General features: G+C 43.9%; 1 non-coding gene across 1 annotated transcript; it reads right to left on the reverse strand.

Moving 5' to 3' along the window:
• Window positions 1–16784: 16784 nt before the first annotated feature.
• On the reverse strand, window positions 16785–17070 carry LOC115140722 (small Cajal body-specific RNA 13). Its single transcript, XR_003865271.2, has one exon. It is a non-coding gene; the product is annotated as a small Cajal body-specific RNA 13 (non-coding RNA).
• Window positions 17071–17325: the final 255 nt, after the last annotated feature.

Genomic DNA, 17325 nt, shown 5'->3' on the forward strand with positions numbered 1-17325 from the left:
ATACTGGTGGAGTCAACAAATAAAATAATGGACGACCTGACCAGAGAGGTCCAGAACCTGAAGAACAGTTTGCAGTTCTCCCATGGTCAGCTCAAGGAGTTTAAATAGGAGAACAGCAAGGTAAGAGCAATCTGTGTGTCTTTGAGAGAGGATATCAGTTCTGTATGTGAATCCATGATTACAATGACGGAGAAATCAGATTATCTCGAGGGACAATCAAGGCGGAACAACATGGTTGTGGACAGAATTGCAGAATCTCCATGAGACCTGGACGGAGTCTGAGGACAAAGTGAGGGAAATGATCTCAGAGAAACTGAATGTGGACCACAGGGAGACTGCGGTGGAGCCAATAACTATTTCTTCCTCAACGAAGACTATCCTGAAGCTATGCGCCAGAAGAGGAAAGATCTTGTCCCAGACATGAAAGCTGCCAGAGCATGTGGGGACATTGCTTACATCTGCTATGACAGGCTCATTGTCCACCCTCCCTACCTCCCAAAAGCCTGGAAGGGATGAGAGAGCAAAGCCTATAGGTCCCTAGCTTCAACCCCGCAGCACTCTCTCACACCAACTGACTAATGCACTGCTGAATGCATTTTCTTCTCTTGCTTTATTTGCTCCTTTCCATCAAATCAATAACTTGCTAACATCAGATAACATGAATATATTAGCCATTTCTGAGATTCACAGATAATTCATTTGGTGATACAGCAGTAGCAATACAAGGATATAACATCTATAGAAGAGACAGGAATGCTTATGGGGGAGGTGTTGTTGTATATATTCTGAGCCATATCTTTGTAATGCTTAGAGAATATCTAATGTGTTTTGACATGTGGTTGCAGGTTCACCTGGCACATCTAAAGCCTTTTCTTTTGGGATGTTGCTATAGACCACCAAGTGCTAACAGTCGGTATCTAAATAATATGTGTGAAATGCTTGATTGCCTATGTGATGTAAACAGAGAGGTCTACTTTCTTGAGGACCTGAATATTGACTGGTTGTCATCAAGCTGTCCGCTCAAGAGAAAGCTTCTCACTGTAATCAGTGCCTGTAATCTTGTTCAGGTTGTTAATCAACCTGCCAGGGTGTTTACAAACACTACAGAAACAAGATCATCCACATGTATTGATCACACTTTTACTAATACTGTAGAACTTTGTTCTAAAGCTGTATCCGTACCCATTGGATGCAGTGATCACAATATAGTGGCTATATCCAGGAAAGCCAAAGTTCCAAAAGATGGGCCTAAAGAAATAGTATAGAAGAGATCATATAAAATGTTTTGCTGTGACTCTTATGTGAGTGTTGTTAAAATATTTGTTTGTCTGATGTGGTTAATAAGGAGCATCCAGACACTGCACTTGATTAATTTATTTACCTATTAGAACTGTTAAGGCACCATGGATTGATGAGGACTTGAAAAACGGTATGGTTGAAAGAGATGAGGCAACAGGAGAGGCTAATAAGTCTGGCTGCACATCTGTGTAAAGGGGTGCGTGCTGGTGGCAGGGAAGTCAGGCACAGGAGATCGAACTTAGTATAAACGTAGCAGTTTAATAAGTTCTCAAAAACTCCGAAAACCAAAATATACAAAATAATACAACTGGGTACAAAACCCGTTGCACACCAGAAAATAACTTGCACATAGCTTACAAACAATCACTGACAAGGACATGAGGGGGAACAGAGGGTTAAATACACAACATGTAATTGATGGGATTGGAACCAGGTGTGATACAAGACAAGACAAAACCAAAGGAAAATGAAAAGAGGATCAGCGATGGCTAGAAAGTCGGTGACTTCGACCGCCGAACTCCGCCCAAACAAGGAGAGGGACCAACTTCGGTGGAAGTCATGACAATCTAACTGGCTAACTTACTGCAAATTGAGAAATGATGTAACTTAACTCAACAAAAAGAAGAAGAACCTGTATTATGAAGCCAAGATGAATGATATAAAGAATGATACAAAAAAAACGTTCAATGAAATTATGGGCAGAAAGACAAATTCAAATCCATCTTTCATTGAATCAGATGGCTTATTCATCACAAAACCATTTGATGTTGCCAAGTATTTTAATGATTACTTCATTGGCAACTAGCAACAGTATGGCAACTGCTCTGCCTCTGACCGTAAGGCGCTACAGAGGGTAGTGCCTACGGCCCAGTACATCTCTGGGGCCAAGCTTCCTGCCATCAAGAACCTATATAATAGGCGGTGTCAGAGGAAAGCCCAGAGACTCCAGTCACCTAAGTCATGAACTGTTTTCTCTGCTACCACATGGCAAGCGGTACCGGAGCGCCAAGTTCAGGATCAAAAGGCTCCTTAACAGCTTCTACCCCCAAGCCATAAGACTGCTGAACAATTAAGCAAATGGCCACCAGACTATTTACATTGACACCCCCCCCTCCATTTGTTTTGTACACTGCTGCTACTCGCTGTTTATTATCTATGCATGGTCACTTCATCCCCACCTACATGTATACATTTCCTCAACTAACCTGTAACCCTGCACACTGACTCAGTACCTGTACCCCCTGTATATAGCCTAGTTACTATTATTTTATTGTGTTACTTTTTATTATTTTTTACTTTAGTTTATTTGGTAAATATGTTCTTAACTCTTCTTGAACTGCACTGTTGGTAAAGGGCTTGCAAGTAAGCATTTCACGGTAAGGTCAACACTCGTTGTATTCGGCGTATGTGACAAATAAATAATTGATTTAATTTGATTGGCAAAGTGGTCAAACTTAGACATGAACAACGAACAACGAACAGTGATCCACCATAGTCATGTATACAAAAACAAATAATGAAATAAAAGCATTGCAAGTTTGAATTTTTTTAAGTTAGTGTGGGAGAGCTCTCTAGGCCTTGTACTCTTTTCTATTTTTTAAAGTTAGTGTGGGAGAGCTCTCTAGGCCTTGTACTCTTTTCTATTTTTTAAAGTTAGTGTGGGAGAGCTCTCTAGGCCTTGTACTCTTTTCTATTTTTTAAAGTTAGTGTGGGAGAGCTTCTCTAGACCTTGTACTCGTTTCTATTTTTTACCAATGGCCCGCCACTGGCATTAAACAAAGCATGTGTGTTCATGTACAGTGTGTTGATCATTCAACCATATACTCATCAGCAACCACAGCTAATGAAGACATTGAAACCCTTAACAAAGAGTTGCAAGCTGTTTTTGAATAGGTGGCCAGTAATAAACTGGTCCTGAACATCTCTAAAACTGAGAACAATCTATTTGGTATAAATCATTCCCTAAGTTCTAGACCCCAGCAGAATCTAGTAATGAATTATGTAGCTGTTGAACAAGTTGAGGAGACTAAATTACTTTGCGTTACCTCATTGTAAACTGTCATGGTCAAGACATATAGAATTAATGGTTGTAAAGATGAGGAGAGGTCTGTCCATAATAAAGAGATGCTCTAGTTCAATCTTATCTTGATTTATTGTCCAGTCATATGGTCAAGTGCTGCAAAGAAAGACCTTGTTAAGCTCCAGCTGGCCCAGAACAGAGCGACACGTCTTGCTCTTCATAGTAACCAGAGGGCTAATATCAATACTATGCATACCAGTCTCTCTTGGCTTGAGGAAAGACTGACTGTGTCACTTCTTGTTTTTATAAGAAACATTGTGTTGGAAATTCCTAATTCTTTGCATTGTCAACTTAAACATAGCACTGACACATACACTTACCCCACCAGACATGCCACCAGGGGTCTTTTCACAGTCCCCAGGTCCAGAAGAAATTCAAGGAAGTATTATACAGACCCATGAGTGCATGGAACTCCCTTCCATCTTATATATCGCAAGTGAATAGAAAAACTGCTTTTAAAAAAAACAAATAAAGCAACACCTCACGACACAACACCTCACGGCACAACACCTCACGGCACAACACCTCACGGCACAACACCTCACGGCACAACAACTCACGGCACAACACCTCACGGCACAACACCTCACGGCACAACACCTCACGGCACAACACCTCACGGCACAACACCTCACGGCACAACACCTCACGGCACAACACCTCACGGCACAACACCTCACGGCACAACACCTCACGGCACAACAACTCACGGCACAACACCTCACGGCACAACACCTCACGGCACAACAACTCACGGCACAACACCTCACGGCACAACACCTCACGGCACAACAACTCACGGCACAACACCTCACGGCACAACACCTCACGGCACAACACCTCACGGCACAACACCTCACGGCACAACAACTCACGGCACAACACCTCACGGCACAACACCTCACGGCACAACAACTCACGGCACAACACCTCACGGCACAACACCTCACGGCACAACAACTCACGGCACAACACCTCACGGCACAACACCTCACGGCACAACACCTCACGGCACAACAACTCACGGCACAACACCTCACGGCACAACACCTCACGGCACAACAACTCACGGCACAACACCTCACGGCACAACACCTCTCCCCCATGTGACCTACTTGTGTGTATGTATTGATAGATGCACACAAACACGACATGTTAATGTTTTAAAAGCGTTGTAAATTGTAGTCTTTGGACTGTAATGTATTTTTTGTGGCCAGCTGCTGGCCAGGTCATGGTAGGGGCTGAAGGGCAGGGTTGATGGCCAAGGTTTCCAGCTGCTGCAGTTGCCGCTGCCTGGGGCCCTGGTCCTCCTCTCTCTTCTCCACCGCTGGGAGGGTCTTCTGGAAGTACTGCTACGGCAACGGATAGTAGGCCTGAGAGCCCAGCTAGCGCTGTTAGCCATGTTATGCTATTCATTACTAACACCTCCTACACTATATATACAAAATTATGAGGACACCCCTTTAACTTCTGCCACACATGTTGCTGACAGATGTATAAAATTGAGCACACAGCCATGCAAATCGCTCACTACCGGTTCCAAACTGCCTCTGGAAGCAACGTCAGCACAAGAACTGTTCGTCAGGAGGCTCATGAAATGGGTTTCCATGTCCAAAAGCCTCCCACAAGACACAAGACTAAGCGTCGGCTGGAGTGGTGTAAAGCTCACCGCCAATGGACTCTGGAGCAGTGGAAACGCGTTTTCTGGAGTGATTAATTACACTTCACTATCTGGCAGTTCGACAAACAAATCTGTTTAAAAAAATAAATTAAAAAATGTATTTAACCAGGCAAGTCAGTTAAGAACAAATTCTTATTTTCAATGATGGCCTAGGAACAGTGGGTTAACTGCCTGTTCAGGGGCAGAATGACAGATTTGTACCTTGTCAGCTCGGGGGTTTGAACTTGCAACCTTCCGGTTACTAGTCCAACGCTCTAACCACTAGGCTACCCTGCCACCCCGGTTTGGTGAATGCCAGGAGAATGCCACCTGCCCCAATGCATAGTGCCAACTGTTATGTTTATCCTGGAGGAAGATACATGGTCTGGGGCTGTTGTTCATGGTTTGGCCTAGGTCCCTTAGTTCCAGTGAAGGGAAATCTTAATGCTACAGTATACAATAACATTCAAACGATTCTGTGCTTCTAACTTGTGGCAACAGTTTTAGGAAGGTCCTTTCCAGTTTCAACATGAAAATGCCCCCATGCACAAAGTTAGGTCCATTAAGAAATGGTTTGTCAGAGTTCTTGTAGAAGAACTTGACTGGCCTGCACAGAGCCCTGACCTTAACCCCATCGAACACCTTTGGGATGAATTGAAAGGACGACTGTGAGCCAGGTCTCATCGCCCAACATCAGTGCACAACCTCGCTAATGCTCTTTTGGCTGAATGAATGCAAGTCCCCGCAGCAATGCTCCAACATCTAGTGGAAAGTCTTCCCAGAATAGTGGAGGCTATTATAGCATCAAAGGGGGAAGCAACTCCATATTAATGCCCATGATTTTGGAATGAGATGTTAGATGAGCAGGTGTCCACATACCTTTGGTCATGTAGTGCATTCTAATCTATTCATTAATGTATCGCCTGGCCGATCCACAGAGGTCCGCGTGAGCTCTCATTCATATACGTAACTCTGTTCAAACTCCAGTCTCTGGTTGTTGTTTTCAAGCGTTGGCTGACTGGGTGGATGTTGAAATGTATTGATCTCTCTGACCAGTCATTGACCCACAGGCTGACGTTGAACAAACTGCACGTAGCTTGGTTCTAGGAACAAAAGACCCAGGGACACATGGTGGTGGGTGAGTAGCAGAGAGAGGGTGCACTCCGGACGTGGCCTCTTCTCATGATCCCTGCCTGCTGTGCTGCTCACACACAGAGTTCACACACAAAATTGAATTGTGTACATTGTTTTAAAGTAACAGTCACATCAGTGGTTTATGTGTGTAACTAATGTTACACAAACTCTCAGCCAAAGAAATCTGTGTTTATCCAAAGTAAAAATGATGTCTGTCACATACCATTTACTGTATTTTAATTAAGTGAGGACAATAGAATATTTACCCAGTTTTTTAATTTTCACAGTCAAAGGGGTGCTTAAAGTTGTAATGTTCACAGAATATATAAAGTTAATGAAATAATCAAAATAACACCTGATTTCACAGATAAAATACATTTCATTCGTATAATTAATCCCTAAAGTTCAGCTCATTATGTGAATATGTGTGCAGCTTGTGACAGAGCTTGTTACTGCTAGTGTGTCTGTTGAAATGTCAATGTGCTCATTAATCACTGCTTGCATGAACTCACAATGATACCCATGCTAATTACCTGTCTGGCAGTCTGTTTGTAACCAGGTTTACGGCATTGGAACTAATCTGAGATACACTAGCAAACTACTTACCTGGCCTTGTGTTGCCATCTTGTGGCTAATAATATACTGGTGTAATAGACCTGATTCCGTTGGACTGTGGTTGCTTTGTTGAAAATCATTTTATTAAGAGGTCTAGACTAGAGACAGCTCTGTTGGTTTTTGAGCTCATATACATGTACCTGAAACAGTTTCAGTTTCTGAGTTCATAGTACAGGTGTAACAGTAAGTTATTTGAGTCTGAGGTGTCTGTAGAAGAAACTGTAGAAGTTCAGATGGGATGGATTAGGAGACCGCAGCATCAGCAGCAGCTCCAACGCTGATGTTATTACATCCACAAGGTGGCGCACACTCTCCTCCATCCTGAACTCCAGCCTCCCCTGTCCGGAGACTGTGAGTGTTTCCTGACCTCTTCCTTCACAACCAACGTCTTTCTAACCTCTGTTATTATCTCCTCTGTCACACTCTCCTCCATCCTGAACTCCAGCCTCCCCTGTCCGGAGACTGTGAGTGTTTCCTGACCTCTTCCTTCACAACCAACGTCTTTCTAACCTCTGTTATTATCTCCTCTGTCACACTCTCCTCCATCCTGAACTCCAGCCTCCCCTGTCCGGAGACTGTGAGTGTTTCCTGACCTCCTCCTTCACAACCTCCTGTTCTTTCTTCTCCTCCTCGTTTACTTCCTCCTGTTCGAAGTTATCTTCTCCCTTAAAATATTCCTGTTCTTTGCCACTGTGCTGTTCATGCTCTCCTGAATACAGCCCAGTGTTCTTGTTTTAAGACTGGGCTCCCTCCTCTCCTTCCAGCTCAGCAGCACCATTCCTCAGGGTGACTGAGGACTCTATAAACTGGGGCTCACATTCAGATTCACTGTCTTCTATCACCTCTGATTCAGATCTAATACCAACTGTGGGTTTGTCTGCAAGCTGCTCGCTGTCAGCTCTATCCCTGATAATACTCCTTAGTGCTGATTCATGATGAGGGGAAAAATATAATTTTTGATGATGTATCGTTTTGACAGTATCGCAATATTATTTTTGCAGTAGTTGGCTGTACCTGCACCAAAACTCCTGTATTCTTCCTTCATAGCTTGTTCTCCGTCGTCTTTTAAATTAGGGAGACAATTTGTTTTCAGCATTTATCTACATACCTGTTCAAAACTTGTTTTCTTATGGCTCTCTTTGTCCCTCTGCAGCAGAAATATGCTGAGCAATATGTTTGGAACATCGATTCGCAATAAAATCACAGTATTGAATCGCAATACATATAGAATCATGATAATCACAATACATATCATACTGGCACCATGAGGTCCCTGGCAATTACCAGCCCTAGTGCTGATCAGAACATACTGACTGATGGCTGGCATCTTCCTTGTTCAGGATGTAACTGTGCGCGTCCTCCTCGTTTGAGTCCAGGATTGATATTGTGTAGACCCCTTGCTGTGTAGTCTGCTCCTCAGCAGACTTCTCCATCCAGGTCCACATATTATACATTTACATTTGAGTCATTTAATAGACGCTCTTATTCAGAGCAATTAGTGTTCTGTACTTTGCTCAAGGGCACATTGAACCAGTGGCCTTTCGTTCACTGGCCAAATGCTCCTAACCGCTAGGCTACCTGCCACCCTGACCTTCAGCAGACAGCAGAGTCTAGATCCAGATTTAACCAGCCATTTGACTCAGGGGCACTCAAAGAGCTCCAAGTATCTATCTGACATACTGGGAATCATTGTATTCATGATATTTTAATTCCTAGTGATGTGGAACTGATTCGAATCTCCCCTATGGCGCTCTGAGGGGTGGTTGGTTAGGGTTGGGAACAGTGGTTTCTGCTGGGGTGAGGGTCTCTGGTGTTGGTTGGTAGTACGGTCTCTGAACAAGATTGAGCTCATTTCAAAGATGCAGTGTCCTAATGAAAAATAAATACAATAATTGAAAGAACCGGTTGTATTATTGTATAAAGGGCCACAATTAAGACATGACACTCACATTCATTTGGAAGTGTGGTTCAAAAGTTTGGGTCACTTAGAAATGTCCTTGTTTTTGAAAAAGCAAATGTGTTGTCCATTAAAATAACATCAATGTAGATGTAGATGGGCCTCCCGAGTGGGGCAGTGGTCTAAGGCACTGCATTGCAGTGCTAGCTGTGCCACTAGAGATTCTGAGTTCGAGTTCAGGCCGCTACCGGCAGGCACATGGGGCGGTGCACAATTGGCCCAGCGTCGTCTGGGTTAGGGAGGGTTTGGCCAGCAGGGATATCCTTGTCTCATCGTGGACTAGTGACTCCTGTGGCAGGCCGGGCGCAGTGCATGCTGACACGGTCGCCAGGTGTATGGCATTTTCTCCGACACATTGGTGCAGCTGGCTTCCGAGTTGGATAGGCATTGTGTCAAGAAGCAGTGCGGTTGGGTTGTGTTTCGGAGGATGCATGGCCCTCAACCTTCACCTCTCCCGAGTCCGTACGGGAGTTGCAGTGATGAAACAAGACTGTAACTACCAATTGGGGGAAAAATAAATACAGTGTAGACATTGTTAATGTTGTAAATTACTATTGTAGCTGGAAACAGCTGATTTCTAATGGAATATCTACAGTTGAAGTCGGAAGTTTACATACACCTTAGCCAAATACATTTAAAAACTCAGTTTTTCACAATTCCTGACATTTAATCCTAGTACAATTATAAAAATTATCTGTCTTAGGTCAGTTAGGATCATCACTTTATTTTAAGAATGTGAAATGTCCCAGTGGGTCAGAAGTTTGCATTTCCAGTGGGTCAGAAGTTTGCATACACTCAATTATTATTTGGTAGCATTGCCTTTAAATTGTTTAACTTGGGTCAAACGTTTCAGGTAGCCTTCCACAAGCTTCCCACACTAAGTTGGGTGATTTTTGGCCCATTCCTCCTGACAGAGCTGGTGTAACTGAGTCAGGTTTGTAGGCCTCCTTGCTCACACACACTTTTTCAGTTCTGCCCACAAATCTTCTACAGTATTGAGGTCAGGGCTTTGTGATTGCCACTCCAATACCTTGACTTTGTTGTCCTTAAGCCATTTTGCCACAACTTTGGAAGTATGCTTGGGGTTAATGTCCATTTGGAAGACCCATTTGCTACCAAGCTTCAACTTCCAACTATTTTGTGAAGTGCACCAGTCCCTCCTGCAGCAACACACCCCCACGACATGATGCTGCCACCTCCGTGCTTCACAGTTGGGATGATGTTCTTTGGCTTGCAAGCCTCCCCCTTTTTCCTCCAAACATAATGATGGTCATTATGGCCAAACAGTTCTATTTTTGTTTCATCAGACCAGAGGACATTTCTCCCAAAATTACGATCTTCATCCCCATGTGCAGTTGCAAACTGTAATCTGTATTTTTTATGGCAGTTTTGGAGCAGTGGCTTCTTTCTTGCTGAGCGGCCTTTCAGGTTATGTCGATGTAGGACTCGTTTTACTGTGGATATAGATATTTTTGTACCTGTTTCCTCCAGCATCTTCACAAGGTCCTTTGCTGTTGTTCTGGGATTGATTTGCACTTTTCGCACCAAAGTATGTTCTTCTCTAGGAGACAGAACACGTATCCTTACTGAGCGGTATGACGGCTGGGTGGTCCCATGGTGTTTATACTTGCGTACTATTTTTTGTACAGATGAACGTGGTACATTCAGGCATTTGGAAATTGTTCCCAAGGATGAACCAGACTTGTGGAGGTCTAGCATTTTTTTTCTGAGGTCTTGGCTGATTTCTTTTGATTTTCCCATGATGTCAAGCAAAAAGTCACTGAGTTTGAAGGTAGGCCTTGAAATATTTTTTTTATTATTATTTTTTAAATACATCCAGAGGTACATATCCAATTGATTCAAATTATGTCAATTTGCCAATCAGAAGCTTCTAAAGCCATGACATAATTTTCTGGACTTTTCCAAGCTCTTTAAAGGCACAGTCAACTTAGTGTATGTAAACTTCTGACCTACTGGAATTGTGATACAGTGAATTATAAGTGAAATAATCTGTCTGTAAACTTGCCAAATCTATAGTTTGTTAACAAGAAATTTGTGGAGAGCTTGAAAACTTCTGACTTCAACTGTACATAGACGTGCAGAGGCCCATTATCAGCAACCTGTATTCCAATGGCACGTTGTGTTAGCTAATCCAAGTTTATAATTTTAAAAGGATAATTGATCGTTAGAAAATCCTTTTGCCTTTATGTTACCACAGCTGAAAAATGTTGTCCTGATTAAAGAAGCAATAAAACTGGCCTTCTTTAGACTAGTTGAGAATCAGGAGCAACAGCATGTGGGTTTGATTACAGGCTCAAAATGGCTACAAAGAACTTCCTTCTGAAACTCGTCAGTCTATTCTTGTTCTGAGAAATGAAGGATATTCCATGTGAGAAATTGCCAAGAAACTGAGAAAAAAGGGATTCAGTCACCGATCACTTATTTCTCAGATAAATGCTTCCGTACCAAACAAATAGGCTTTCGTGTGTCTTGTCATTGGAACCCTTGGAGATGTTGAAGATGTCCAATGGGAGGAATATCCACCTTTCACCAAGCCATTACATTTGTTCATTATTAGTAGGACTGATAAAATTAGAACTAAGTAGTGAAATAACTGTGTGTTAGTTCCACATCATTTAAAAAACAAGGTGGTGTTGTGTCAACCAGAGAATCTTGTCTGAACACACTACAGTGCGCAATCTGAAATGACCTGGCTAGTAAATTTCAGGGTTGGGGAGTAATGGATTACATGTAATCTGTTACATGATCCTGTCTAGTAACTGATTACAAAAAACAAACTGTAATGTTATATTGTAATAAGATTATAGATATTTTTGAAGAACTCAATTATTACTTCTAAGATTACTTTTAATTTCAGATAGGATGTTTTGCAGGGAAGAAATACATTGACACTTCAGTTCTTAATGACATACAAGTTTAATGTAGTTTTTCCGCCTGAGCAATTCTGACCACACTCAGAGGACAATTATTAAAATTCCTCTTTACTGGAAATTTGACAAGACTAGGTTTATTATCCTAATCATATTATCTGTATTGAAGTAGAAAGCAATGGGTTAGAAGCCTACATAACTACAAGTAAAATGCAACATCCATTTATGTCCAGCTATGTAAACACCAACATTGATTTATCCTGCAATAGATGTTGTTCGCTTTGAGGACAATACAGTGCCACTGACACGGCCCGCTACCAAAGCTTGCGGGCTCTTCTTCACCGTGGCCAACGTGAGTAAAACATTTAAACGTGTTAACCCTCGCAAGGCTGCCGGGTCAGACGAATCTTCAGAGCATGCTCAGACCAGCTGGCTGGTGTGTTTACGGACATATTCAATCAATCCCTATCCCAGTCTGCTGTTCCCACATGCTTCAAGATGGCCAGCATTGTTCCTGTTCGCAAGAAAGCAAAGGTAACTGAACTAAATTACTATCACCCTAGACCCACTCCAATTTGCTTACCACCCCAATAGGTCCACAGACGACGCAATCGCCATCACACCACACACTGCCCTAACCCATCTAGACAAGAGGAATACTTATGTAAGAATGCTGTTCATTGACTAAAGCACAGCATTTAACGCCATAGTACCCTCCAAACTCATCATAAAGCTCAAAACCCTGGGTCTCGACCCTGCCCTGTGCAACTGGGTCCTGGACCTCCTGACGGGCCGCCACCAAGTGGTGAGGGTAGGAAACAACATCTCCACCCCGCTGATCCTCAACACTGGGGCCCCACAAGGATGCGTTCTCAGCCCTCTCCTGTACTCCCTGTTCACCCTTGACTGCGTGGCCATACACGTCTCCAACTCAATCATCAAGATTGCAAATGACACTACAGTGGTAGGCTTGACTACCAACAACGACGAGACGCCCTACAGGGAGGAGGTGAGGGCCCTCGGAGTGTGGTGTCAGGAAAATAACCTCTCACTCCTAGTCAAAAAAACAAAAGAGATGATTGTGGACATCAGGAAACAGCAGAGGGAGCATCCCCACATCCACGGGACAGTAGTGGAGAAGGTGGAAAGTTTTAAGTTCCTCGGCGTACACATCACAGACAAATTAAAATGGTCCACCCACACAGACAGCGTGCTGAAGAAGGCGCAACCGGGCCTCTTCAACCTCAGGAGGATGAAGAAATTTGGCTTGCCACCTAACACTCAAAATTTTACAGATGCACAATCGAGAGCATCCTATCGGGCTGTATCACCGCCTGGTACGGCAACTGCTCCGCCCACAACCGCAAGGCTCTCCAGAGGGTGGTGCGGTCTGCACAACGCATCACCGGGGGCAAACTACCTGCCCTCCAGGACACCTACACCACCCAATGTCACAGGAAGGCCAAAATGATCATCAAGGACAACAACCACCTGAGCCACTGCCTGTTCACCCCGCTATCATTCAGAAGACGAGGTCAGTACAGGTGCATCAAAGCTGGGACCGAGAGACTGAAAAACAGCTTCTATCTCAAGGCCATCCGACTGTTGAACAGCCATCACTGACATAGAGTGGCTGCTGACAACATACAGACTCAAATCTCTAGCCACTTTAATAAATGTAATAAATGGAGTAAATAAAGGTCACTTTAAATAACGCCACTTTAATAATGTTTACATATCCTACTGTCACGCCCTGACCGTAGAGATATTTTTATTCTCAATGTTTGGTTGGTCAGGGTGTGACTCGGGTGGGAAACTCTATGTTCTCTGTTTCTATGTATTGGCTGGGTGTGGTTCTCAATCAGGGACAGCTGTCTATCGTTGTCTCTGATTGGGAATCATACTTAGGCAGCCTTTTTTCCTTTTGTATTTGTGGGTAGTTGACTTTGTTAGTGGCCTGTATAGCCCTAGTAAGCTTTGCGTTCGTTTTGTTGTTGTTTCTTGTTGGCGACATTCTTAGTAAAGTAAAATGTACAGGACAGGGTTGTGCCGGCTCTACGCTTGAGACCTCCAGTGCGCCTCCACAGCCCAGTGCATCCGGTGCCTGCTCCACACACCAGGCTTCCAGTGCATCTCCCCAGTCTGGTGAGACCTGTTCCGGTTCCACGTACCAGGCCTCCAGCATGTCTCCCCAGCTTGTGGCAGCTCCACTCATACATCTCCGGTGAGACCGGTGATGATCGATGGCCCGAAGCCTCCAGTGATGATCCATGGCACGAAGCCTCCAGTGATGATCCATGGAATGAAGCCTCCAGTGATGATTCATGGCATGGAGCCTCCAGTGATGATCCATGGCACGAAGCCTCCAGTGATGATCCATGGCACGAAGCCTCCAGTGACGATCCATGGCCCGGAGCCTGCAGTGAGGATCCACGGCACGAAGCCTCCAGGGTTGATCCACAGTCCGGAGCCTCCAGCGACGGTCCCCAGTCCGGGGCCTCCGGCGAGGGTCCCCAGTCCGGGGTCTGCGGCGAGGGTCCCCAGTCCGGGGCTTGCAACAAGGGTCCCCAGTCCGGGGCCTGCGGTGAGGGTCCCCAGTCCGGGGTCGGCGACAAGGGTCCCTGCACCAGAGGCACCTCCTTTTTTCCTTTTGTATTTGTGGGTAGTTGTCTTTGTTAGTGGCCTGTATAGCCCTAGTAAGCTTCACATTCGTTTTTGTGGTTTCTTGTTTTGTTGGTGACATTTATAATAAAGTAAAATGTACGCTCACAATGCTGCACCTTGGTCCGGTCATTTTCAAGACTACGTTCGTGACACCTACATTACTCATCTCATATGTATATACTGTATTCTATACCATCTACTGCATCTGGATTATGCTGCACGGCCATCACTCATCCATATATTTATATGTACATATCCCTTTCCATTTGTGTTTATAAGGTGAATTTGTTAGATTACTTGTTAGATATTACTGCACTGTCGGAACTAGAAGCACAAGCATTTTGCTACACTCGCATTACCATCTGGTAACCATGTGTATGTGACCAATAAAATGTGATTTTATTTTATTGGTAAAATGAATTTTTGTATTATTCTAATCCATTTTAAGAGGAAATTAATCAGATTACATTACTGAGTTTGGGTAATCCAAAAACTGTTACGGATTACGATTTTGGACAGTTAACTAGTAACTGATTACATTTGAAAAGTAACCTACCCAACTCGTTACTTCCCAACCTTGATTACGATCCAGGTAAATTTAGATTGAGCACTAGGAGATCTAGTGTGTTCAGGCAAGATTCTCTGGTTGACTCAACACCACCTTGTTTTTTACTGATGTGGAACCAACTAACAAAAGATATTTCTGTACAGTATGCATCCCACGTTGTCCTGTAGTGTGCCTGCTAGGAAGTAGGGCAGACAGTAGCCAACCTAGAACCACACAACGCATCATTCCACTGGCCTTCCTATCAGTCAAAACGAACAAAAGATCATTAACTGCAGTGCTTCAGCATGGACATTTAGTTAAAGGGAATGAATGGATTTATTGACTATGGAAAGAGCGACGTCGGCCCTCCAGGACTATGTCTATGGGAAATGATAACATATGTATATCCAAGAGCATAGCCTAATATATTAACGGTCTGTATTTGTGTATGAACTGCACCACCCCAGGCTTGAGTCCTGCCAGGTCACACAGGATGCCTGGCTGGCTGTGGTAGGACTCGCTGGGTGTCCTGTATTCCCTGGTATTATGCTTCACTATGAGGGAAATGGGTGTCTGTTTTTGTAATTTAAAAAAATATATATATTTGACCTTTATTTAACCCAGTTAAGAACAAATTCTTATTTTCAATGACGGCCTAGGAACAGTGGGTTAACTGCCTGTTCAGGGGCAGAACGACAGATTAGTACCTTGTCAGCTCGTGGGTTTGAACTTGCAACCTTCTGGTTCCTAGTCCAACTCTCTAACCACTAGGCTACCCTGCCACCCCAACAGGTCTGTGATGGGCAACATGCTTCAAAACCACTGTCATAATCAACACCCCATATTTGCTTAAGCAACTCATAATTTTCCTTGCTGCACGCCTCAGTGATCCCTCCCACATCCCAATCCCCAACCTCAACATCCCAGCAATGTGTCCCGAGTCAAAACCCACAGAGCCCAGCATCATCCTATTATCATCCATCCTCTCCGGGTTGGCAGGAATTTTGTCATCATCTTCACTCTGGTTGTACCTCAAGCTGACCAGACAGGTGAGAGTGCACAGGGAGGCTGTGTTGTGGTCCAGAATCACAGGGCTGTGTTTAGCTATTCCCTACATCTTCTCTGATACACAGAAGGACAGATTGCCCAGGTGTTTGGCCAAGTCTATCAGCATCCTGAGTCCAACTTTGGGTCTGGTAGTCTGCACATTTATTTTCACTGTGACCTTGTAGGTGTGCAGGAAAGAGATGCTTTCAGCTCCTCCTCTATGGTTGTGATTGTAACTGAAAGTGATGACATCTCTCTGTTCATCCTTTCAATCTTAATATACACTGTCGACTTATAGCAGGTCTGTTTCACTTCATCAAAGGCCATCATCTTCTTCTTTAGGGTCTCCAGTGAAGTTGACTGTCTCCTTACAATCAGGCAGAAGTTGTGAACTTTATGTAGGTTCAAGGTCTGATACCACACAGATGAGCTGTTTTCCCTCCACACAGAAAAGCATGAGTTTCTCCTCCCTGTGCAGACTGCAGAACACCCCAGACCCAGCAGTCTCTGAAGCCCTCCGACTCCTCTCCTGGAGAAAGGCGTCGCACAGGTTCTTTACGACCAGGTTACAGAGTGGATTGTATTTCTTAAATATTTTCCGACACACTGGTCATTCCCGAGGTCCCTTATGTCTCCATTTTTCCTGCAGACATGCTTTACACAAGCTGTGACTACAAAAGAGGATAACGGGATCCCTGAAGATGTCAACACACAGGACAGATCTTTCCCTGTGACACCAGCCATGCTTTACAATACCTGTTCAGAGAGACACAGAAACAACAGGGTTTATAAAAAGGTATGACAAATGTAATTCAATTCAAAAACAGAGCCAACCAACAGCTGTTGAGGGCCAAAGACTGAATCCCAGCTCTACAGGTATAGATACTAGAGAATGTGACAAATCAAGTGTTCGACAGGAAAACCTTCCCCTTCCAAACAATAGCTGGTTACCACACAAGGCTTTTTCTTCTGCTTCAAGAAAGGTGAGGGTACATGATGGTCCGTCACCGCCGTGGAAAGCAGGGCTCTCTGAAGACAATCTGTCCAAGGAACATCGCACGTAGAACTCCTCAACCTCCAGAAGTCCCGCCTTAGCTTCTTTGTTTTGCTTTATGTAACCATGTTTCGCCACAAGCAATTGTCCTTGCAAGAGGCTGTATCACAAGGTTACAAATTATGAGCTATGACAGAGGACGACTGTGTATCGCTTGGATGTTGCTGGACTCGACCAGCATGCCACAGCTAACTAGCTGTTAGCTAGCTACTCACACACAAACAATCTCAACTTCTTTCTAACCCCAAACCTTCTTATCAACTGTGTTGTTAAATATATAAAGCACGGTTTTCATTGCAATACAATTAGTAGCACTACTCATAATATGTTACAAACCTGTGTTGTATGAATGATTGCACATTTTGATTGTCGGATGA

The sequence above is a fragment of the Oncorhynchus nerka genome, linkage group LG13, assembly GCF_034236695.1.
Source record: "Oncorhynchus nerka isolate Pitt River linkage group LG13, Oner_Uvic_2.0, whole genome shotgun sequence".
NCBI classification, from domain to species: Eukaryota; Metazoa; Chordata; class Actinopteri; order Salmoniformes; family Salmonidae; genus Oncorhynchus; species Oncorhynchus nerka.